Source organism: Peromyscus maniculatus, chromosome X (genome assembly GCF_049852395.1).
Source record: "Peromyscus maniculatus bairdii isolate BWxNUB_F1_BW_parent chromosome X, HU_Pman_BW_mat_3.1, whole genome shotgun sequence".
NCBI classification, from domain to species: Eukaryota; Metazoa; Chordata; class Mammalia; order Rodentia; family Cricetidae; genus Peromyscus; species Peromyscus maniculatus.
Window position 1 is genome coordinate 128,499,678 of NC_134875.1, and position 24,543 is coordinate 128,524,220.

The 24,543-nt window shown below is 37.9% G+C and overlaps 1 long non-coding RNA gene across 1 annotated transcript; it reads left to right on the top strand.

The window, feature by feature from the left end:
• The first annotated feature begins 1,108 nt into the window (after positions 1-1,108).
• Positions 1,109-16,618, top strand: LOC121825842 (uncharacterized). Its single transcript, XR_006068186.2, has 3 exons — positions 1,109-1,204; positions 9,532-9,641; positions 16,328-16,618. It is a non-coding gene; the product is annotated as an uncharacterized LOC121825842 (long non-coding RNA).
• The last annotated feature ends 7,925 nt before the right edge of the window (positions 16,619-24,543 follow it).

Here is a 24,543-nt window from a genome sequence, read left to right on the forward strand (position 1 = left end):
ATATTATTTGATGTGGGCAGAGTCAGGGAAGTGGAGATAGAACGTGGTCAGTTCTTTATGAAAGATGAATCCATGAAATGAGAACTGTCAGGTGGATGTTCCTATAGATACCACAAGCTAACTTATTTTATATGTTTGTATTTTTGTTTGTCTGTTTGGTTTGTTTTCTGTGGTGCTAGGGATAGAACACAGGGTACTGTATATGCTAGTCAAGTGCTCTTCATCTCAACTCTACTCCCAGCACTGACAAAGACATGCTGTAAATCTAAACTCTAGAGCTTTCATAAAATTCTGGGTGAAATAAAAAGACATGACTAATAAAATAGTACTTATGTAATAGATGAAATGTTACTTTAAACATCAGCAAGAATTGAGGATATTCTCAATTTAAAAAATAATATACAAAAATGTTACTTTTCATCACACAAATGAAAAGAACAGAGCATCCAATGCGGCAGTGCTCTTCGGCCATAGACCACCAGGAGCACAACTATAAATAAACAGTTGAGTTTACTGTTCTTGGAAAAGAGGGAGTCACAAGGGGTGAATTAAAGGGAGGGTTCACGGATTTGGGATTGTGTCTTATTCGTGCCTTGATCACAGAGGTCAAGTGTGAGTTTACATGTTCTCAGAAAGCACGATAATTCTGAGATTTAAACAACATTTACTTATTCTTTAAGAATTTCCTCCATGTATGCTATGTTGTTTGATTATATCAAACCCTCCATTTCCCTGTTTCCAGCTTCTCTCAGAACCCCCAAGTTCCCCTCTAAACTTCATATCTTATTTTTTGTTTTATTTTTATTTGTTTGTTTCTTTATTTATTCATTTATAACCCACTGAGTACAACTAGTGCTGCTCACATGTGTATGGGAAAAGGCCATCCACTAAAGCAGGGCAATAAATAAGAGAAGATACATATCTGAAAAAAATTGACTCTTCCTCCCCCAATAGCCACCACAGTTGCTCAGCTAGGGCTCCATCTATCCTGGGATGTTAACTGGCTTGATGTGATATAGGTCCTGTGTAGGTAGCAACAGCTGCTGTGACTTCATAAGTGCAATGACCCTGTCATGTCCAGAGGACAGTATTTTTCAGCATACCTTCCCCAAGGACTGCAACTATCTTAATATGGCTCTAGGACAAGTAAGGTTAAAGCTGTAATTGCTAAACAACAGCAACAACAGCAACAACAAAAAGCAACGTAAGTAAAACCAAACAGCAGCCACTCATGGGATACCTGTTTCTCTTTCTCTCTCTTTTTAGTGGTCTGCGGTTTCGTATTTAGTACTGTGTAGTGTTCTAGCATTTATCTTGCTCTATCAGGGTTGCAGAGTGACTTATTGCTAGGTACTATGTGGCTTTTTCACCTGAGCCTGAGATTTAAACTGACACAAAATTAATTAGCAAGAGAAGGTACATATTTGTTTGATAGAAGTGCTACATGGCAGGGGTGACGTTCCAGGGCAATGAAAACTCAAAGAAGTAGCAAAGTTTGCTTGCTTTTATGTTAGGTTGAACAAAGGGAGATGACTCCAGAAGAGTAAACTGAAAGGTATTATTTTTAACAAGGTCTATTTGCATAGAATTCTATTGACCTCAACTTCTCATCTCTGATTATGTGAATGTTACTTTTCTTTTGGTATAAGAAGGATTCCTTCTACATGTAGGTTTTGTCAGGTCCAAAGGAAACTCCATTTCCCCAAATTCTGAGGGTTAAACAAAAGCCAGCATTCCTGGGACCCTGTGAAGTAGAGTCCCCTCTACAAAGGAGCCACTTCACTTCTCACTGGCAGAAGGTGCCTATTAGCATATCAAAGGGCATGCTGGCCTTCAGGCTCAAACTGGTTACACATTTTAGAGTTTAAGTTCCATCCAACCTCTTCTTCTCATGCTCTGCTACCCACCCCAAACTTCCCTACCTCAAGGCTTCCTGCCCCCAGCTACTCATTCTCCTTATTTGGCCATGTTCTCTCTTTTGCCACCACTCTCTCTGTGTTCCTAGATGGATCTCCCCAGCTCCACATCTCTCTCTCTCCACTCTGCTCTACTACTTCTCTCCTGGCCAGATCCTGTCTGCTCCCATGGTCAGTCTATTGCATTCTTTCTCTGCTCTGGACTCTTCCAGATAACTCTGCCTGTTCTCTCCCTCATATCTACAATAGAAACCTTCCCCTTAACCATATCATGGAGCAGTCATGTCCTCAGTTTATACAGGTTTTAGCTTTCATTTTGAGGAAGAAGGAGAAAGACAACATACTCTTCTCTGTATATATGTGTTCTTAAGTATGTCTATATAAAATAAACTTTATTCACATGTGGCATTTTTTGGCTACCTTTTGTGTTTTTACAATTGTTTGTTTCTATTTTGTTGTGGTGGTTGTTGGTTTTATTGGGTTTTTGTTTGTTTGTTTAATAGGAAAGGGATAGACCAGTTCATATATCAGGATTGTTTTTGTCTCATTCAGAAGGAATGGATCCTATATACAATAGGGTCATATAAATTAATATACTTCTACAGTAGCCAAGCATGGTGGAACATGTCTGTAATCCCAGTACTCAGGAGGCTATGGCAGGAAGATCATGAGTTTGACTCTGGCCTGAGTTACATAGTGAGAATCTGTCTTGAAAAAACAAACAAAAAATTTAGGACTAAAGTTATCAAGTGTAACTGAGAAGAGAGTCTACAGAGGATTTCTTATAAGCAAGCAAAGCAGTGATTTTTGTTCTATTCCTCAGTTTACCTGGTAGCTACATATGTGTCTATGTTATAAAAAAAATTGCTAAGGTAGATATTTTGGGGGATTTATACTTTTGTTTATTTGTGTTATATTTCAGAAATCTTGATTTTGCTTGTGTAACATGAATTGACTTTAATTTAAACTTGGTAAAATTAATTTATGTATTTTAGATACAGACTTTCTTAAAATAGCTACTGATCAAAAGCAGTAAATAACCTAACACACTCTATGAGAAGATGAGAACCGAAGCTTAAGTTGTCAAAAAGTCCAATCTTTAACTTTGTATGGACCAACACAAGTCTACAAAGAAGACAAAACCCAAGTGGCCAAAAGGATGTGAGGAAACTGGGAGTGTTTTGTCACACAGCCTGTGAATGCGACTTCACATGGAGAAAGGGACTTGGTAATACAGTGAAAGACCTTGAGATAGGAAGACTCACCTGGCTGATGTGAATGCATGGCAGTTATAATGACAAATGCCCTAATAAGAGGCAGGCAAGAGGGACTTCAATTGTAGGACAAAAACAGGTAAAATAACTGAGGCACAATGCTGCATGGCTGTCATTATCAATATCCTGCAATTCACAGATCAAAATCTTTTGGAATTCCTTAACTTAGCAGACCAGAGACTTGACTAATCCAAAAGTTAGACCTTCTTAGGCCTATATGAAAGATTCTCTAATCTTGTTATAACCCAACTCTCTGCATTTTTACCAACATAGTTTTTAAATGTCTTGATATATAACTACCTTTATTCTATTACCAGAAATCTCCACAAATCTGCTTCCACGTGGGAACATGGAACCTGGAGTACATTAGCTCAATATTTCCCAAGCCATGATAACTCTGGAGGAGAGATCTCTATGGGATGTTGTTGTTTTGTTTTGTGTGTGTGTGACTAAAACAATCATATAGAGAAGATAATTCCAACATCCCATGAAAATTAATAAGTAATATTTGAGTGTATAAATAGTCACTAATTTGTACTACAGTGTGTTCTTGTGTTTCTAGGGGTAGAGCACATAAGGATAAAAGAGGTTATCTTTTCACATAAAGGAATAATGTACTAATTTAATCATATTTTCCCCCATGTATGTGATATAAAATAAATTAACAATATAAACAGCAATATGTCACAGAAGCGAAGATACAATTCTAAGTATTGTAAGAACTTAAAAGAGTAGAATTATGTGGCAATGTTTCTAAAGTGGACACAAGTAGGCCATATGCATTATTACCCAAAAGAGACTCCAGTATACTATAAAGATTACATATAGTGTTGGGATTCTGTCACCACTTCAGCTGACATGCACAGTTCAGGAGCTAAAGGGGGGGGGTCTGTCTTGTGTCTTACATCATCCATGTGTTGTGTGATTGCACATTGCTCACAGCACAGTCACACAATCAGTGCATGTGTGGCATATCTCCACAAGCCTACCTGCGCATATTCACGGGAGTCCTTAAAAGGGCAGACACAGACTCCTCCTCTCTCTCCTCTGCTCTCTCCCGCCCCCCCCCCGCCCCGCCGTGTGTGTGTGTGTGTGTGTGTGTGTGTGTGTGTGTGTGTGTGTGTGTATGTGTGTGTGTGTGTGTGTGTGTGTGTTCTCTGCACTTGCTTCCTCCCCAGGCCTGGTTCTTTTGCACCCCCTTCCAAATAAAGCTCTGATATTGGGTTTTGGCATGGCTCTTTTTACATGGTAACCAGCGCTGCTTATCATTTTTAAAATAGCATATAGTATATAAAAAAAGACAAACCCTGTGAATCATAAACTTGACCTAAAATGTTATACAAGGATAATAAATTCTAATTGAATATTTACTTTGTGACCATGTCATGTGAGTTCTTTAAAACTTAAGGGGCCTTTTAGGGGGTAATTTAGTTGATTCATCTCTTTGAAAAGCTACCTAGGAACACTTAGATACCCTTCTTTATTTACTAGTAATTTTATAGTAGCACAATAAGTAGTTGAAGATTATCTCTGACCTTGTGGTTTTATCTTAAGAAGAATAAGGTGACAGGATTTAATGAAACTTATATTGATTCGCACACCTGTTACAGATTCGGTCCTATGCTAAACATTAGACACACAGTGAAGCTAGGCCATCCCTATGTTCACCAGTGCCCCAGTGTCAGTCCCTTCTGCTTGCTTCTTTCCTCCAAGTGCTTGGTGTCGCCTTTTTCTTATTCCTCTCTCTAAAGCACAGCAGTGAATTACTTGAAAACAAAGACTTCCTTTTACTGATCTACATAGCCTCAGCTTCTAACAATGTGCCTTACACAAAGTAAATTAACACTTTTCCATTGAACCACTGAATATATATTTCCTGTTCCTTTAAAGTATTGTCAAAGTGAGAATGGATCTAACATGACTGATTTTACTACCTATCCTGAATTTCATGACCATTTTGGGGCTACGATGCAAACTGCTCAGTCGCTAACCAAAATAACCAGATTTGGGACCAAAGTAGTGATAATGAGAGGAAGGTGGCGGTGGTCATGGGAGGAGACTATTAAAATCCTTTCCAAGTGCTCAGAGTTCCAGAGAACAGAAAGCTATTGACAGCTATTAGAAGGACTTCACACTTCACTGGCAAGGCATAAAAAACAATTACCAGGTCTTTGGCACAGATATTTCAAGACTAGCTTCAAAACATCTCTCAGAGATTTGCTAAAACAGGCACAAACTGGAAACCTATTGTTGGCCCTTTTTATTTTTTTATACTTGGATTTAGATAGCAAGACTCCAAAAATCTAGATAAAAGGAGAGAGAATTGTTCTGGGTGCTAATTAGGGAGACAGTTTTACTGGAACTCATCAAAAGTCTGAGATTGCCTTAAAATCAGTGCCTATAACCATGAGCAGGCAATCATAGAGCTACCGTGTTAAACGAGGCCTGGTCAAGGTAAGGAGGGAATATCAAACTTACAGCACAGAGAAGAGTTAAGCTATCAGTATACAAATGGCTTGCTTCCTCCACCCACCCACCCACTCAACTCTTTCTTTCTTTCAAAACAGGTTATCACTATGTAGACCAGGATGTCTGTAAATTCATTGATAGCCATTGGGGCAGGGAGAGTCTGTTTTCTCTAGAGGTGTGACCTCTGTTAGGCTGCCCTTGCTCCACTGGATGGCTGTCTGCCCATACATACTGGAGCACTAATTGTACTCAGAACTGAAAACGAAGAGGGTATTAAGTTGGGAAGCAAATGCAGCGTGTCCAGGAGAGTAGGAAGAGAGGAGTGGGATTTAGATATGATCCAAATCCACTATATACATGTATGAAATTCTCAAACAATAGATAAACAAATCAATCTAAAGAGAAACTAAATAATGACCAAAGTTTACTAAGCTTGTGATTCTGTAGGTACAACGTGGAGGAGCTACACTAGTAAGGGCCTTCTTACTGTTGGGGACTCTTATGAGTCTCAAGGTTATACAGAGTCACACAGATTGAGCTTCCTAAATTGGGTGTCTGTTCTTTTCTCTATTAAGCCACCAATTGAATTATAGGACTGTAATTCCTTATAACCTTATCTAATCTTACATGCTTCTTAAAGACCTTACCTTCAAAATCACCACCAAAATATAAATGGAAACTAATTTTTCAACACGCAAAATCGAGTGGGGGGGCAGTCACATCCCAATGATAGCAATACAATCTAGTCTTTTCCCCTAAACACTATGGAATTGTTTAGAATCACTACCATTCCTGCCATTTCTTTGTTTTATGTATCCCACATGTACTTACTAAACTATTGCTTAAGGACATCCATTCTCTCTTTCTGCAAGGTTAGATGAATGATAAGTTTGCTTGGTTATAACAGAACTTGAATGCCTTAACTTGATATAGAATTCTAATACATTATTTTTTCTCTTAACTTTTAAGAGATAATGTTCTTATCTCAGTACTGGCCATCAGTTTCCTGCCTTTGGCTGGTCCATTTTGTGTACTTTTTGTTGGTTAGTTTGAGATAGAGTATCTCTACGTAGCCCAGGCCATCCTCAAGATGGCTGCACCCCTCTTGCTCTCTGAATCGCTAGCATGCACCACCATACAGAGCTCAAAATGTGCCGTCTCTCCTAGGTAAGTTTTGTTCTCCCTTGACTCCTTTAACATTTTTCTCTCTGTTGTTCTATACATTTATTATAAGAGATCTAGGTATGGACTGAGTTCTATTCATTCTGTTTGACATTCAGCAAATCAACATTATTTTTCTTCAACTTCCACAAAATATTTTTCTAGCTGTTTTTGCTTACTTACTTATTTATTTAATATGTGTGAGGTATTGTGTGTATGTGTGTAGACAGAACATGTGACAATGTGTACCTGTAGAGGCCACAACATAACTTGCAGCAGTTGGTTCTTTGCACCACATGGGTCTTGGAGATCAGATTCAAACCATCAGGATTGGCAGCAAGCACCTTTACCCCTGGAGCCATTTCCCCAGCCCTAACTTTTTAAATATAAACCTTGATGAAGGTACAAAAAATGTGTTATTTTATTTACTGAGGGATGTGTGTGTGTTTCTCTTCATAGATCAATACAAGGGAATTTATTTTTCATAAATCTTTAATGGCTACTTAAAAATAAGGTTCATTTGTGCTTTGAGATGTATGAATTAGATCTATTTTCTTAGGTTTTGTTTTTGTATCAAACAAGATGGTCCTAATTAAATTGGGCAGTTAGAAGAGAGAGTAATAAAGAGATTATTGACACTGGCACTGGCAGAGTAGAGGAAAGGCTTAAGGCACAGAGCAGAAAACTCAAATATTGGGAGAGGAGATCGGGACCACTGCCATATTGAAGCCTGAAGAAGGGTGACTACAGACCTCGAGACAGGTAGTATATGCGCAACAGAGGCACATGACGAGAGTGATGGCCTTAGTAGAGGAATGCACTCTAGTGCTGGGAACTCAGAAAGGAAGGAGAATGCAGAGAATTATCCTTGTGTCCTTCTTCTTATCTTGTCTCTTCTAGTTATAGTGCTCCTCAGTGATTGAACCTGGAAAGAAGCTAGAGGCAGGGAACCCAGAACAGTTAGGGTTTCTATTGCTGTGAAGAGACACCATGACCACAGAACTCTTATAAAGAAAACATTTAATTGGGGTTGGTTTAGTCCATTATTGTCATAGTCGGAAGCATGGCAGAATGCAGGCAGACATGGTTCTCGAGAGGTAGCTGAGAGTTTTACATCTGGATTAGCATGCAGAAGGAAGAGACTGACACTGAGCCTAGGTTGAGCATCTGAAACCTCAAAGCCCACTTCCAGTGACACACTTCCTCCAACTGGGCCACACCTACTCCAACAAGGCCACACCTCCTAATAGTGCCAATCCTTATGAGCTTATGGAGGCCATTTTTATTCAAACCACCACAGTGGATCTAAAGTAAGAGTTTGGCTTTCCAAGGTACAGAGCAAGTCGAAAAGAATCAAAAGCTGATCTTGAGGAACCAACTAAGATACAGAGTAGGCCTCCTCTAGCCTTTTCATCACTTTGGATAGTAAGAGTATGTTTCAGTTTTCTCACTGGTCATGAGTTTCTATTTATTGTTTGCTATCTCCTGTAATTTGGGCTTAAATTTTAGTCTATCTAATCTCATTGTAATTTATGTTATTAACATTAAAAAGTGCTTTTCTCTAGCTTTACACTCTTCTCTCCAAATTCTTTTGCTGTTAAGATCACAAACCCTCTTTTGTTTAGTATGTATTTGCTTCTTCTATATTTATTAACTCCTTTACCATTACCTTTATAGAATTACCCATTTTTATGTGTTTAACTTTAGGAATCAACCTAGAACTGTTTAAATATATAATGTAGTCCATATAGACATATTAGTATAAAAATATACTTTTTTGTTTTATAACTAACATTTCATCTTGTATTTCTTTCCTATTTTTAGTTTTTTACTTTGTGGACTCTATACGTTTTAGAAGATCTATATTCTTAGATCAGTAACATCTTAATAACTAATAGTTCTTTGCATTTTATTTAACTTTCTATACCATATGTAATTGTAAAATTGTAAAACTTTGTATTATGCTTCATTTGTTTTCACATATCAAAATAACAAATATGGTTTTCTTCCTTTTTCATCTTATCATGTGTGTGTGTGTGTGTTGTGTGTATGCATGTTTTAATGTGCATGGCCCCACATGTATACATCAGTGTGTGTGCTTATGTGTCCTTGCATGTGGAGATAGGATGATCTGAGGTTGACTTTAGTACTATTCTTAAATCACTCTCTACCTTATACTTTGAGGCAAGGTCTCTTGGTCAAAATGAGAGATCACTGATATGGCTAGTCTTGCTAGCCAGCTTGCTCTGGGCATCTCCTATATCCATCTTCCAAGACTGGAATTACAGGTGGGCCATCATGCTCCCCTGGTATTTGCATGGGTTCTGAGGATCTGAATGCCAGTCCTCTCCTCTCACTTGCACAGCAAGCTCTTTCATCTCTGATTCTTCTCCCCAGACCAACAATCATGTTTTAACCTAGTTTTAATAACTATATGAAGGATGCCTTACACAATACTCCACTGAATAAAGGTAGCAGTTTATTCCTTTGCATTTAATGTACCAACAGCTATTAAAAATAAAGCTTTTGCCTCTGTTGAATTAAGGCCAGGATAAAATCTCTTGAACTTAACTCAAGGATAAAGAAAGTAATTTCCCAGAGAATTCAACAGACCCAAACTCATAGGAGTATCAAGGACTCATGACTTGCTTAGGGACAGACTCTATCCTGGACTAATAAGGTGCATTTCTCTGTCCAACTTTTCCTTTCAGCACTCATCATAGGGGAAAAGATGCATTCAGTATCTTCCTCTCATACAAAATCTCCAAAGAGTCAGAGCTTGCTCATCGCATCAGCATGAGACCCTGCATTAAAATGCAATGTAAGTATGATGGTGCTAAGAAAATACTGATGACTGACTAAATTTTCATTCTTCTCTGTACATTTTCACATGGGCTCAAATTACTATCCATTGTATTTTCATTTTAGTCTGAAGGGCTGCTTTTATATCTTTTTGATAGCTTTAATGGAATATGCTTTGTATGCCATGCAATTTATCCATTGATAGTACATAACTAATGTTCACGGGTATGTTCAAACAGCATCACAGTCAAATTTACAACATTTTTTATCACCTCCAAAAGAAACAGTCATCAAATCTCGTATCCTCTTCTCAGCCTCAGAGTAACTGTAATTTTGTCCTCTGTGAATTTCCCTATTTTAGAGTCTCATATCTATGTATAGTCTTTCATTGAACATGTTTTTGATGGTGTCCATGTTGTTGTAGCAGATGTATATACCATTGTTTTGATGGCTGAATAATATCCTATTGTATCAATATCACTGACCGTTTTGTTTGTCCATTCATCAATGAGTTGAATGGTTTCAACCTTTTAGCTGCTATGAATGCTGCTAGGATATAGTTCCATGGTAGAGTGCTTGGTTTAACATGGCTGAAGATTTGTTTGATCTACAAAATAAAATTTAGAAATATTAAAAAAAAAACTCAGAAGGAATGATTTGCACGTTTTCTAGGTAGTTTTTAATCCAATCTAGTTGAAACCTAGAATTAACCAGCACATCTGTATTTATGTTATGTGAGACCACTGAAGTCTCTGATTGGATTAGTTGCTACTTAAACAGATTTTCTTGAGAGTGTGGAACCAATAAACCTGTGGTAGTCTTTGCTGAGAAATTCTGCATGTGTGCTGAAATACACATTATCACTTAGCTAAGCAGTTTACTGTTGTGTCATAACCTAACTTCTCTGCTGACATAAAGCTTCAAGGACCGTTAAGGCCATCCTAGGTCTTTCCTGAGCTTGTACATAGCCCTGGATGTGCAAATCTCTTCAGACATGTAGCTGACCTTCTTTTTCCCCACAGTATGGAATCATACAAGGTGAGACTTCTAAACTCTGGGATTACAAACAGGCATCACCATACCCAGTTTATGAAGGATTGGGAATTGAATCTAGGGCTTTGTGTATGCTTATCACATGCTCTACCAACTGAGAACATCACTGGGGTGTAGATTGCCTTCTAAATTTCCAGAAATATATTATGATTTTTGAGGAATCTCATTCTCCAAAATTTCCTTTCAAGAGTTTTTGATTAATCTATTATTTAATTCAATTTATAACCACGGCTTCAAACTGCCAAGAATGTTAGCAATTGTTTGTAATTTATTTTTATACATGTCCCCAGGGAAAAGGCTTCTCATACTAGGTAATCTTTATATCAGGTAAATATAGACAGCTTGGAAATATGGTCTTCCAAGAAAGCATCAGGCAAGACACAAATTACAATTCTTGCCTGAGGTTTGAGGTTTTACATTGTTCTAGTTTGATTTGCTCAATATGGTCTGGTTATGCAATCCAGACTGACCTCAGGTTTAGACATGATGACAGAAACCTCTACTCAAAATTCTTAGGAAGTCAAGGCAAGAAAACTAGAGTATGTGGCCATCTCAGGCTATATAACAATATCCTATCTCAACAGTCACAAATAAACTCCTAGAAAACCAACTAAATGATGGGTTAGGAATGACACTCAGCAGTAGAATATTTTGCCTGGTACATGTGAGGCCTTGGGTTTCATCTCCAGGGTTACCAGAGAAATCAGCATCCCCTCTTTGGGTTCTTAGTTGTTGTGGAGTATTATTTAACTAGGAAAAGATGTGTTATATTTGTTTATGCTGCAGAATAATTGTTTAACTATGTAAAGGTGTGTTACTTTTGTTTATGCTGTATTTGTTTAATTAGGTAAAGATGTGTTACTGCTTCACCTTGCCTGCCTAAGGCACCTGATTAGTCTAATAAACAGCTGAAGAGTAAATAACTAGGCAAGAGAAAGGATATCTGGTGCTTGCAGGCAGAGAGAATAAATAGGAGGAGAAATCTACGCTTGGAAACAAAAAAGGACGAATCAGAGAAGGAGGAGGAGAGAAGGAGGGACATGCCCAGGGCAAGAGGCCAGGCAGACAGCAGACAGTCAGTCATAGAGACTCAGTGAAAGTAAGATATACAGAAGTAAGAAAGGTAATAAGCCCTGAGGCAAAAATTTTAAAAGGCAGCCAGAAATGTGCCTAAGCTAGGCCTAGCATTCAAAACTAATAAGTCTCGGTGTCATGATTTGGGAGCTGCTTGGTGGCCAAAAGGAAAAAAGCTGGTACACTTAGTCTCATTTAAGAATAGAGTCAAAGCTGGGCATAATGGCACACACCTTTAATTCAAGCACTCAGGAGGCAGAGGCAGGTAGATCTCTATCAATTTGAGGCCAGCCCCTCTTTATAGCAAGTTCCAGGCCAGTCAAGGATACATAGTGAGATAGTATCTTTTAAGAAGAAATGGACTCAGAAGGAAGCTCAAGGGCAATTTTATCATAGGTTAAAAGAAAAAAAAATCCCCAGATAAGCAAGCTGGAAATCTCATCAGCTGCCCAGAGGAAGAAAATGGAAAAGAGGAAAGAAAAAAAGCCTTGTTGCTCAAGTTAAACTGCTATAAAAGTCAGCTATATGATAGACAAGAAGTCACGTGGCAGTGAGAGGAGCTTTAAAGAAAGGAAGCCCAAAGTACCAGAAAATATATATATATATATATATATACTTATGCTCTGGCCAGCATCCTAAAGAAAGAGACAGAAGAGAAGAAAAAGGGAAAGTTATGTCTTTCTGAGTCAGAAATCAGAAAGGTGGGCAGACCCAACAGAGCCTCACGGTAACTGATAGGGAGTAGGAACTCCGGGGAGTGAAAGTCCACTATCAGTTAAAGGACTGGTTATTAGTCCTGTCTCCTTGATGTGGCTTAAGATGAATCTGTTCTGAAGGCAGGTCTATTGGCTAGTCCACCTGGATTAACTGTTAAGGGAGGTCACACTGAATATCTCCACCCAGAAGTGGAACCCATTCTTTCAGCTAGAAGGGACCAGCTATCCATTAATTGACCTCCAGTGCTCCCGTAACGCAAACACCAAAAAGAAAGTTATTTTATGGGCTGCCATAAGACTTTGGTTAGTTTTTAGAGTTCTGATAAAATTGGTCATTTTCACCAGCTTTTGCCTTTACCATTATGGAGGGAAAATTTGGTAGACACTCTACTTTGCCATTTTAGTTCTTTAACTATAAATTCATATAATATCCTTAAAATCCCACCTCCTCAGCAGTTGAGCAATGCTAAAGTGAACATATTCCTTCTTCCGCTTCCCTTTCTTGCCTCATTTCCACTACTCACTTTCAATTAATTATATTACAGTTTTGTTTACCATTTCTATTTAACGATACTTATGCTTCTATGACTCTATTTGCAAGTGGAAATGATTTCCATGGACTCCCAGCAATTACAGATGAAGCAATTAGATACATATAATACCTCCTATTCACTTTCTTCTCCTCCCTATCAATTTTGGCTAGTTATATTGTCTTCATTTGAGTTCCCTCTGAGGCAGACTAGGACACAATGATTTAAGCAAATGCTTTCTTTGTGAAGGGCAAGAAACCCAGGAAGTACACAGAAAGACAAAGAAAACAATAAAAGAAGTATTAAGCCAGCTATGTCTGTGGGTGACTGAAGCTAAATCTTGTGAAGAAATTTCAGGAAAGATTTAATACACACGCCTTATAATTATCTCTCCAAGGATAAAAGGATCTAAAGTATTTACTCACCAATTCCCAGAAGTCATTTGCTGAGGGCTGTTCCTGGGGGACTTTAATTCTTTGGCACGTCTTGAATGCCACCCTCAGGAATAAAAAGCATATAATGGTAGAACTCTTCTAGAAGAAACAAAAGTGGAAAGGCTGCAATGATAGGCCATGCTGACAGATTCTTCTGTAGGCCTCTCTATTGTTACATGAATTTTATAGTCTATCTCATACTTTATTCCCCATAGGTATTTCTGTATTCAACCTACTGTTAAATAGGTTTAGAATTCACTGCTTTTTTCCTCCATGCATTTTTGATCCTTCCCCCCAATCCCCGTGTGTGTGTGTGTGTGTGTGTGTGTGTGTGTGTCTGTGTGTCTGTGTGTCTGTGTGTTTGTCTTAAATTTTCCTCCAGTAGTTTTCACAGTATCTATTCATGGAAATGAGCTTCTGAATTCATGCACAATTAAAACCATTTGTCTTTATCCTTTTGTGCTTCAAACACAAATTTGTTGGATCAAATATTCCAGGCTGACATTTTTGCCAAGGTGCTGTTGTTGGCTGAGCATCAGTGATGGTTCTGTGTGATTTGCCTAACTACTGTGCTGGGTAGAATAACATCTCCTAGAACTTCCTGTTTACTCAGAACCCCATGATGGGACCTATTTGGATATAAATTCTTTACAGACATAATCCACTTATTGTGAGTTATTCTGTAAGAAGTTCTTTTAAGAAGGGGAAAATGCAGACATCCACAGAGAAAAGACTGTGTGAAGACGAGTAGTGGAGAACACCACGTGGAAATGGAGGCAGAGATTGAAGTCGCATTTTTAAACCAAGGTATGTTAGGGATTGCAGACAACTTCCAAAAGTAGGAGAAGAATGAGGGACAGATTCTCCTATAGAACCCACAATCAGAATCAACCCTAATATTACCTTGATTTCAGACTCCTACCCTACTAGCCTGTGAGAAGATATGTTTCCCATGTTTTAAGCTACCTAGCTTATTATACTTTTTTATGGTTGATCTAGAAAACAACACACTGTTGTCTGTTTTGTTTTTGAGACAGTATCTTATTTATCCCAGTCTGGACCTCAAACTCTTTATGTAGGGCAGGATGACCTTGATCTCTTAATCTCTTGAGTGCTGGGATTACAGATATGTGCCACAACTATTACATGAAATTTCCTGATTCCATGAAATCTGAATTATTTTTCTGGAACTAGTTATAAATTGCAGAGGGCCCAGAAAGACTGGGAATGAGATGCAGAGTCAGTGAGAAAAAACACCCAGACTTCTTTTTCTAAGGGATAAAAGTTTCTCCTATTTTATTATCCTTTTTGTCCATGTTCTACTCTATTCTTGTTTGTTCTGTTCTTCTACCCTGCTGTTTCCTTTCTTCAGCTTTCCTAATGCCTTCCTTCTCCCCTGCTTCTGGATGTCTTCCTTTTACATCTTTCCTTCAACATCTTTCCTGCTGTTTTCCTTCTCTCTTCTTTAATTTTTCCCTTACAGTTTATATGCCCCAGCAGAATATTTCAAACAATACAAAAGTTAGAAAGTGGTTACATTTTGTTTTTTAAGTCAATGATTATAATAAGTAAAAAAACAACATGTTTTTCATATCCTTTTCATGATTAAGCATTTTATGTATTACAGGTGGGAAACAAGACTTCCCAAACATCAGGAGCCGTTCAGCCATAACTGTTTACATAGGCAGTGGTTTTTATAATTGCTAGAAAAACAGGTTACTGGTTTCACTTTCATATATTAGAGTCCAGTCCAGTTATCTTAACTAACCCTCCAATTCTTTGCTTTTTAGTTACATGAAGTAAAGCTTTGTTTTAGCTATGATGTGCACCAAAACCAGTAAACACATTTCCCAATATTAAAAAGAACTTGCACTAACTCCTGGAACTTGATTGTTTTTCTTAATCATTAACCTAAACCATGGTCTATGTGGCTTCTCAAGAGAAACTCCTAAGTCCTACTGAGAGACACTTCCTTGTTCCTATTTTTCTATCTTCTGCAGCCCAGCTTTATCAGGGGTGAGGGCAACACTATATCCTACCTTTACCTATATTAATTGTCCCACTAAGCTAACCTCTATCATAATCCCTTACTATATTTATTAAAAACCCTTAATCATCAAAATTCTATTTAAACTAACAGTATTATTGTATAAAATCATTACTTCAATTAAACAGTACAGCTTAAGAGGAAATCATCTTCATACTAATAGACAGGTAAAAACGTCCAATAGAACACAATATTTCTATGAGATAATCAAACTACATTAAAGGCAGTGGGATCCCCCAACATCCATTAACGCCATGCCAGATACCAGAGAAAAATGGCAGCAGCAAACATGTAAAGACACAGCAGTAACAAGAGACATTCTGGAGCCAAAGTGCTTGGGACCTTGCCTAGCAGACATTCACCCATCAGTGCCTTGCACTCTGGTGGGCTGAACTCCTGAAGTCAGTTGCCACATGCTGCTCCTCTGACATGGCCACTGGCAACAAATGGTGTTATAAAGTTAATTTCTTCATTTATAGTTACTTTCTCTTGTATAGCATGTGTTTTCATAGCTAACGCCACAGACTGTGTAGACCTGAAGTCTTTGTTTCTCTGACATAATTCTTTACCACAGCTCTGAGAAAATAAATGGTCACATGCAGCTTTACAAGGTTGAGAGGTGGAAAGCACATACTATACACATACTATATATACACTAATTTACAACAACTTACCTTCAGACTCCTGAAATGGTCTTTTGATGATGGAACTACTATTGTGGCATTCAAATCCACTGGGAAAGACCAAAGATTTAGAATCAATTTAAATTGTAGGATGGGCTTTTGATATCACTACTGTAACTGTCCTGACAGGAATGAAAATAAAGAGAGAAACCTGTCTCCTTTCCATAGTGCACCTCATGGTGACAGAAAAGGCTGAAGCCTGGTACAGAAGAGAGGAAGAACTTGTCTCCCAAAAAGGTATTTCATACAGTTGGGGCCACTTTAAGGATTGACTTGAAGCTGGAAGCAGAGACAATGAAGTATCAATGATGAGAGGAACAGCACCTTGAGCAGGACAACTCAGCTCTGCACATCTTTCCTATTTCCACCTAACCCTTGTGTTGGGACCATAAGATAGACTTGAGGCTTCACTCACCCTCTTCTTCCTGGCATGACTAAATGAATCTTTCTTTGCTCTTCTCCAGATCTCTTCAATCAGTGCATTGTAGACAGGTGGGGGAGCAGAGATTGGTAGGGCTCCCAGGACCCAGACTTTGACCCTCAAACTTCTGTAGTGAAATTTTCACCAGAACACATCCATAAGAACACAGTAATACAATTAATAAATGTGAAAAAGAGGTTAAAAAAATGAGACAATTCCAATAAATAGTAATACTACTAAAAGAGGAAAAGGAGGCAGATTCAAAGTTTTTTTTTTTAAAGTTTACACACGATTAATCAGGTAAAATGTTTAACAGAGAGAAAATTCCAGAGAGAAAAAAATATAAAAGTCATAGGCATATAATGAGAAGACAGAGGAATGAGGATTTCTGCAAATCTATTCCTTCATAAAAGTAATGAAAATACTGGCAAATATATTAAAACAATTTTTCATAACTCTAGAAATGAACTGAAACCTTGCATTGCCCTGAAAAACATTCACTCAGTGAAAATGACTAAAGCTGACTAAGAATGACAATCCTTGTGGCGCTTTAGCTCTCACTCCCACCCCATCTCTTCAGTTCCACAGGAGCCATAAAAACATGGGGAACCTCACAACCATGGCAGCTGAGGAAGAAGGGGCCTTGCAGCCTCCAGTGGAACTAAATCAGCTTTGGTGCACTTCAGAAATCCTATTCTTAGAACATTCTTACCATTTGATCTTCCTTGTATTTCCCTAGGACAGCAGAACAGAAAAAAAAAACACTATAAATCACATAGATCTGACACACATATGCCGTTGCCCCCAAGCCCCAGAAAATACATTCTTCTGAAGCATTACGTGGGATGTTCTCTAGGATCAGTCACATTTAGGTAATAAATAAGCCCCAATAGAGTATAAAGGATTAAAAATATATGAACATATTTTCCAACTGCAAGTAATGAACAATCAGAAATCAGTAACAAGGAATATTTGAAAGTTAACAAGTATGTAGAAATTAAACAGCATACTCCCAAATAACCGGCATCACAAAGAATAAATCAAAAGAACAAAACAAAACTATTTTGAGCTAAACAATTAAGAAAACATAGCAAAACATCAAAGCAGAGCTGCAAGGGAAATTGACTCTCTGAATGCCTCCATTAAAGAGAATGGCTGCAAGTCAACAATCTAACTCTCTGCCTTAAAACATTCTAGAGGAACCCCAAAGCAAGCAGGCTAGAAATCACAAAGATTCCAATAGATATGGCAACAAGAAAGAATAGAAAACCAATCATGAAGAGCAGCAAAACTAATAGCTGGTTCTTTAAAAAAAAAAATCAACCTTCACAAACCTTTTGTGACCCTGAGCAGAAAAATAGGAATCAAATGATGAAAGTTGGCATGTTAGCACATGCCTATAATCACAATTACTTTGGAGTTTGGAGGCAGAGGTTTGGGATTTTGTAAAAACCCCCTCAAATTATTGAAATTAAGCATGAAATCACTACTGAGTGGACACAAATAAAAATGTTTATAAGGAAATACTGTGACTAGCTATATGACAAAAAATTCAATAATTTTGATATACTGGAAGTAAATTACTGAAAGTGATCCTAGAAGTAGTAACCTATTGTAGCAGGAATCTTAAAAGTTCTTATTGATAAAATCAAACCCGAGGCGAGTTATTGGGGTCCATGCTGGTAGATCAGAGAGACAGAACAAACCATAGCTATCTCACCTCACCAGTTCCTCAGCTGGTCCTGTTTCCTCAGACTGGAGGCCTCTGAGTCCTCATCCGGAATTGGTCTCAGCTGAACTGTGTTGCTCCAAAGCCTGAAAGCTTAACCAGCCACATGCTTACTAGCCAAAAGCCTAACCAGCCAAATGCCTCTAGTTTCTGGTCCTCACGCCTTATATATCTTTCTACTTTCTACCACCACTCCCTGGGATTAAAGGCTGGCTTTCTGGGATTAAAGGCGTGTCACCATGCTTGTCTATTTCCAATGTGACCTTGAACTCACAGAGATCCAGAGGGATTTCTATCTCTGGAATGCTAGGATTAAAGGCGTGTGCTATCACTGACTAACTAGTGGCTTGTCTGTTCTCTGACCCCAGGTAAGTTTATTAAGGTACACAATATTTTGGTGAACACAATACCACCACAACCTATAACAATTAATATGAATGGATTAATATTTCCAGTGTATATAAATATGTGCCAATTAATGATGATGATGGTGATTCTCAGGAATCTATGTGAAAGAGAGCAAAGAAAGATTGCTAGAGCCAATGGTGGTGTGTGACTCCAAGAAAACATCATTTTCTAAATACAACAGACCTGATGCATGTATAAACACACAGCGACTATCACAGCACACACAAAACCAGTGTAAGCCAGACAAAAACCTAGCATGGAAGAGAGGAAGTATACACAAAGTTCCATCTCTAGACAAGAAGCTATTGACATTTAATTGCTGCTGGATAAGGAAAATTAGTTTTTTCCATATTGATTACACTCCAAGGCAGGTCTTATACTAAGGAGTAGTTGGCGAATACAAGATGGACCCTATGGGTTTTTTGTTTGTTTGTTTTGGAGGAAGAGAAAGAGAATATGAAGTTAGGTAGATAAGGAGGTAGAAGAAATGGTAGAAGTTGGGTGAAGGGAATAAACATGATTAAATATATTGTATGAAATTCTCAAATAATAAATTTAAAATATTATTTTAAAAAGTAAAAACAAATCTAAAATAAATCAATAAAAGCCTGAAGCATTGGCAATTAAATATTCTGTAGATTTATTTTACATATATGAGTGCTTTGCCTTTATTTGCATATGTGTATATGCACCGCAGGTGTCCAGTGCCTAAAGAAGACAGAAAACAGGGTTGGATCCTGTGGAACTAGAGTTATAGATTGTGAGAACCCAAGTGGGTGCTGGGAACCAAATATGGCTTCTGCAAGAGCAATATGTGCTCTTAGCCACTAAGAAAATTTTCAGAAAAGGAAATATTCTTTTTTGAAAAGGAAATTTTAAAGTAATTCCATCACACACACACACACACACACACACACACACACACACACACACACACACACACACACAACTAATATATATTGGCAGGTGTAGTGCCACATACCTATAATCTCAACACTTGAGAGGTTGAGTGAGGAGGATTGCTGTGATCTGACTATGAGTCTGGTCTGTACAATGAAAATGAATCTACAATAATACTTAGAAATAAGTTTAGCCAAACAAGTGAAAATCTTTTAAGATGAAAAATTTAGCTCATTGCTTACAAAGGTGAAGCAAAACCTTAAAAATGGAACTATTTCCAACATCAATGGATTTGAATACTTACTATTAAGTTTTAGGGTAAGATGGTAATACCACCCAAAGCAGTATACAAATTCAGTATAATTTGCACTAAAACTATAACAGCTCTTTTTTTTTGACATAGGGTTCTATAGCAATCTATAGCATCCCAGGCTCATCTGCAACTCACTATGTAACTCAGATTAGCTTCAAACTTATAGTGTCCTTCCTGCCTCAGCATCCAAGCACTAGGATTACAAGTGTGAGCTACGTTACTTGCTTCTTTTTGGTCTACATGGAAAAATAAATCCTGAAATTCATGTGAAAATGCAAGAGATTCCAAATGGCCCTAAATAATTTTGGGGGGAAAAAAGGTAATTGGAGAATTAACATGTCACAATCTAAAAGCTTACTACAAATTACAGTCATCAAAATACCAGTAAAAACATTCATTAATGGACTATAACTGAGAGTTCAAAATTGACCCATACATCTGAGGTTGATATGTACGTGTGTGTGTGTGTGTGTGTGTGTGTGTGTGTGTGTGTGTGTGTGTGTGACAGATCAGCTGTGTTGGCAAATGCCATAATTCCAGTACCTGGGAGGGTGAGGTAGAGAAGTTTTAGGTCACTCCAGGAGTCTGGGAAAAATAATGAATTCCAGGCCAACCTAAGTCACAGAGAGAGACGTTGTTTCAAAAATTAAATTAAAGTAAATTAAAATACTACCCGAAATATGGTAATAGATTTTTATGTATATAGTTCTTAATAGAAAATACAGGTCAAATCTTCATGACTTTGAGCTAGGCTGTATTTTCTTAGATATGACACCAAAATTACCAAGAAAACGATGAATCTGACTTCATCAAAAGGGAAAAACTTTCTGCTGTAAATGATATCTTCAAAAAGTGAATAGACAGGGAAAGAAATGTAAGAAATATTTGTAAAACTGATAGGGGACAGAATACATAAGGAAGAAAAACTTTATAATAAAAAGACAAATTTCCCATCTAATGTACACCAGTTTTCAATAGACGTTTTTCCAGTGAGTTCACACAAATGAACAATGTGTACATCAAAAGATTCTCAGTATCCAGAGTCATTAAGGAAGTTTAAGTTAGAACTGCAATGGAATGTCATTTTATGCACTAAAGCAGTGAAGACAAAACTGTCCAGACAGCAGTTTATTGGCAGAGAGAGAGAGAGAGAAACTGGAAGTCTCAGGTACTGCTGGCAGGCTGGTAAAGTGGTACTTGCTGTGCGGAAAACCGACAGTCAACATTCCAGTACAGGTAGGAGCATGGGGGGGAGTGCTCACAAACCCCTACCTCTATTCCAGGAGCCTTTGACAGTTGATGGCTACTAGGAGAGGAGGAGTCACGTTTTTTTCCAGGGATGTGACCTCTGGTAGACTGTGTTATAATATGGATGATTCTACACTGAAGTACATATGGACAGGACTAATCAGACTCAGTAGGATGGAAAAAGAAGACATGAAATTGGTAGGGTAATATTATGGGGATGATCTGGGAGAAGTTGAAGCTGGAAGTAGAGGTAGAGATGATCAATGTTAATTGTACACATGTATGAAATTATCAACGAATAAAATTATATTTTAATAAAATGTAAAACACAGAGTGACCATATGAACCAGACATTCTACTCCTAAATACCCAGGAGCATTGAAAACATGGCCACAAAAAATCCTGTACTAATATGCATAGCAGTGTTCAAAATAGCCAAACAGTGGAAATAACCCAAATGTGCATCAACTAATGAATATATAAACAAGCATCATATAGCCACACAGTAAAATATTATTTGGAAATAAACAGGAATAAACTATTTGAACATGGTAAAACATGTATGAACCTTGAAAATACTGCAGTAATTTAAAATAGCCATGAATGATAGGATAGTCACTTGCTCTACTTCTTCTATGCATGTGAAAGATGTACAATAGAAAAGTCTATAGAGGGGCAAACTAGGGTTCACATAATGTAGTATGTGTTGGAGTGAGGAATGGAAGCGAGTCTTAAAGAGTAGGAAGTTTATTTTGTTAGTGAATAACATGATCTAAAATTAGATCATCCTAATTACTTCATAGCTTTATGAACACACTAAAAATACAGAATTATACACTAGAAAGTAAATGAAATTTGTAACTAGTGATTTATACTTTAGCAAAGCTAATGAAACTAGATGAGTTGAAATGATGAAAGATTAAGAGCTATAAAAACAAAAAAATTAAATGAAATATACAACCTACAGAACATAATTTAGGGAAATACTTTTAAGGTAAAATAAAATAAAACAGCAATTACAGAAAAAGAACAGAAATAGAGCAGTGTCTCTGTCAAAGCAAAGCCACCAGATTATGCTTTACAAAGCCCCCAGATTATACTCTACAAAGCCTCCAGATTACACCTTACAAAGCCCCCAGATTATACTCTACAAAGCCTCCAGATTATACCGTGCAAAGCCCCCAGATTACACCTTACAAAACTCCCAGATTACATTTTACAAAGCCCCCAGATTACACTTTACAAAACCCCAAGGTTACAGTTCACAAAGCCCCAGGTTACACCTTACAATGCCCCCAGATTTCACCTTACAAAGCCCCCATATTATACTTTACAAAGTCCCCAGATTATACCTTACAAAGCCCCCAGATTACACTTTATAAAGCCCACATTTGGAGGTGTCTGTCAGCTTTGTTGTACTGGAAATTTATCTCTTAGTCACTCTTTAGGGGGAAGTAAGCCCTATGACACCCTTTCCTGTATTCTTCTCAACCAAGACCAAAGGTCCTCCTGGTGATTATGAGAGGAGGCAACGGGCCTCTTCAGTCACACCACTGCCGACTCATCTGTAGAAACTTACGGTTTAGTTAGTAGCACTGCTTCTGCAGTCTTAACACCTCTTTCAATAACTCCCTTGATGAACTCCATCTGTTTACTTTACTTGATTCTTTCATTCATTATGTGGTTCTCGTTGATAAAAGCAATTGCTTAGTGCCGATTTTGTCAAAACATAGTGTGTGTAACATGGAGTACTGAGCACACTGAAGGAGCCAAATGTTTACTGTTTCTTTACCTTACACTCAATTTCCCCCTAAGTGACATTTTCTGTGTACTTTGCCTTCTTGAAGCAGAATCTCCTAGAGAGATGCTGGAAAGTGCATAGTTTTTCTTCCTCTTTTATGTGTCAATATCACCCCACCCAACAACTTGTCACCATCCTATTAGCTTTCTTATTTTGTAATATGTGTAAACTATATCTAACCAAATTATTAAAATCTAAGGTGATTAATTATTTTCTGCATTTTTAACCAATTTTTATCACTGGGTATTAAAGAATCTCATATAGCAATATATAAGACTCTATAGACTGAGTTATATTTTTAATGCTTTCAAATGTGACAATTACCATGTTAAGTGTTATGCTACAAACAAACACACACACACAGGATGTGGTTTCTGAACTCTAGTAGCTCATTATTCTTTTTTCATGACTATTTTTGCTGCCTGTTGGGAATAGACACTCTTCAGGTCTGCCATCTGTAGTACACACAGCTTGTCTCATAGCCTCAGGCTGGTCTACTCCACACCTCCCACTGCCGTGGTAGTCATCTCATGGTTTTGCCATCTTCAATATCTGGGAAATTACACTTTAACCAAGACAGTACCTTCACCACATCTCCTCCCTACCTCAGGGGCTCCAACTCTGCTATGTGGGACCAAGCCTCAACTTCTCTCCATGGCCCCTTCAATCCTGAAGCATCCATACAGCTAAACCAATAACAAATGGGAAACTCTTACGAGATTTTCAGATTTTGCTGCCAGCTTGAGATGTGGCTTTGCTCCCCTATGGATCACAGAGTCTATGTGCTACCCCTTAGGAAGCACTCCACAGAAGATTGCACCTCAGTGATACTGGTCTCCCATTGATACTAACCTCTTATTAATCACAGTTGTTTTTTTTCAAATCCAGCTGATCAGCATTTATTGTCCTAGTACACAAAGGTTTCACTTCCACTGCTTCTTAATTCAAATATATCACATGAACAGCACAGATAGAGTCTTTAAGTGTATTTCAGACTTCCTTTTGAAACTTTACAAGCCAGGATCCATTATCTGAATTGCTCTCAGCATTATCTTCTAAGTTCCTACAACAGTTCAGTAATCTTTGAGCATTCAATGACTTTTCAAACCCAAAGCTCCAAAATCCTCGCCCAAACCAACTTGTTCAGATCCATAACAGCAATGCCTCACTTGCAGTACAAATTTCTGTTTTAGTTTGCTTTCAGTTGCTAAGATATGGTCCATGACAAAAAGTAACTTAGGGATGAAAGGGTTTATTTGGCTTATTGGTTATAGTCCATCACTGAGGGGAAAAAGGAAGAAACCTGCAGGTTGGATCTAAAGCAGAAACCAGAAAGGAACTCCATTCACTGATTTGCTCCCTGTGGCTTGCTCAGTTTTTTTATACAACCCAGGACCACCTATCCAGGGGTGTCAACACCCACAGTTGTATGGGCCCTTACCCATCAGTCATTAATGAAGAAACTGTCCTCAAAAACATGCCCACAAGCCATTTGGGAGAGGAACCTTAGTGGTAGTAGGAAATCTTAATTGAGGTTCCTTCTTCATATGGCTCGAGTTTGTGT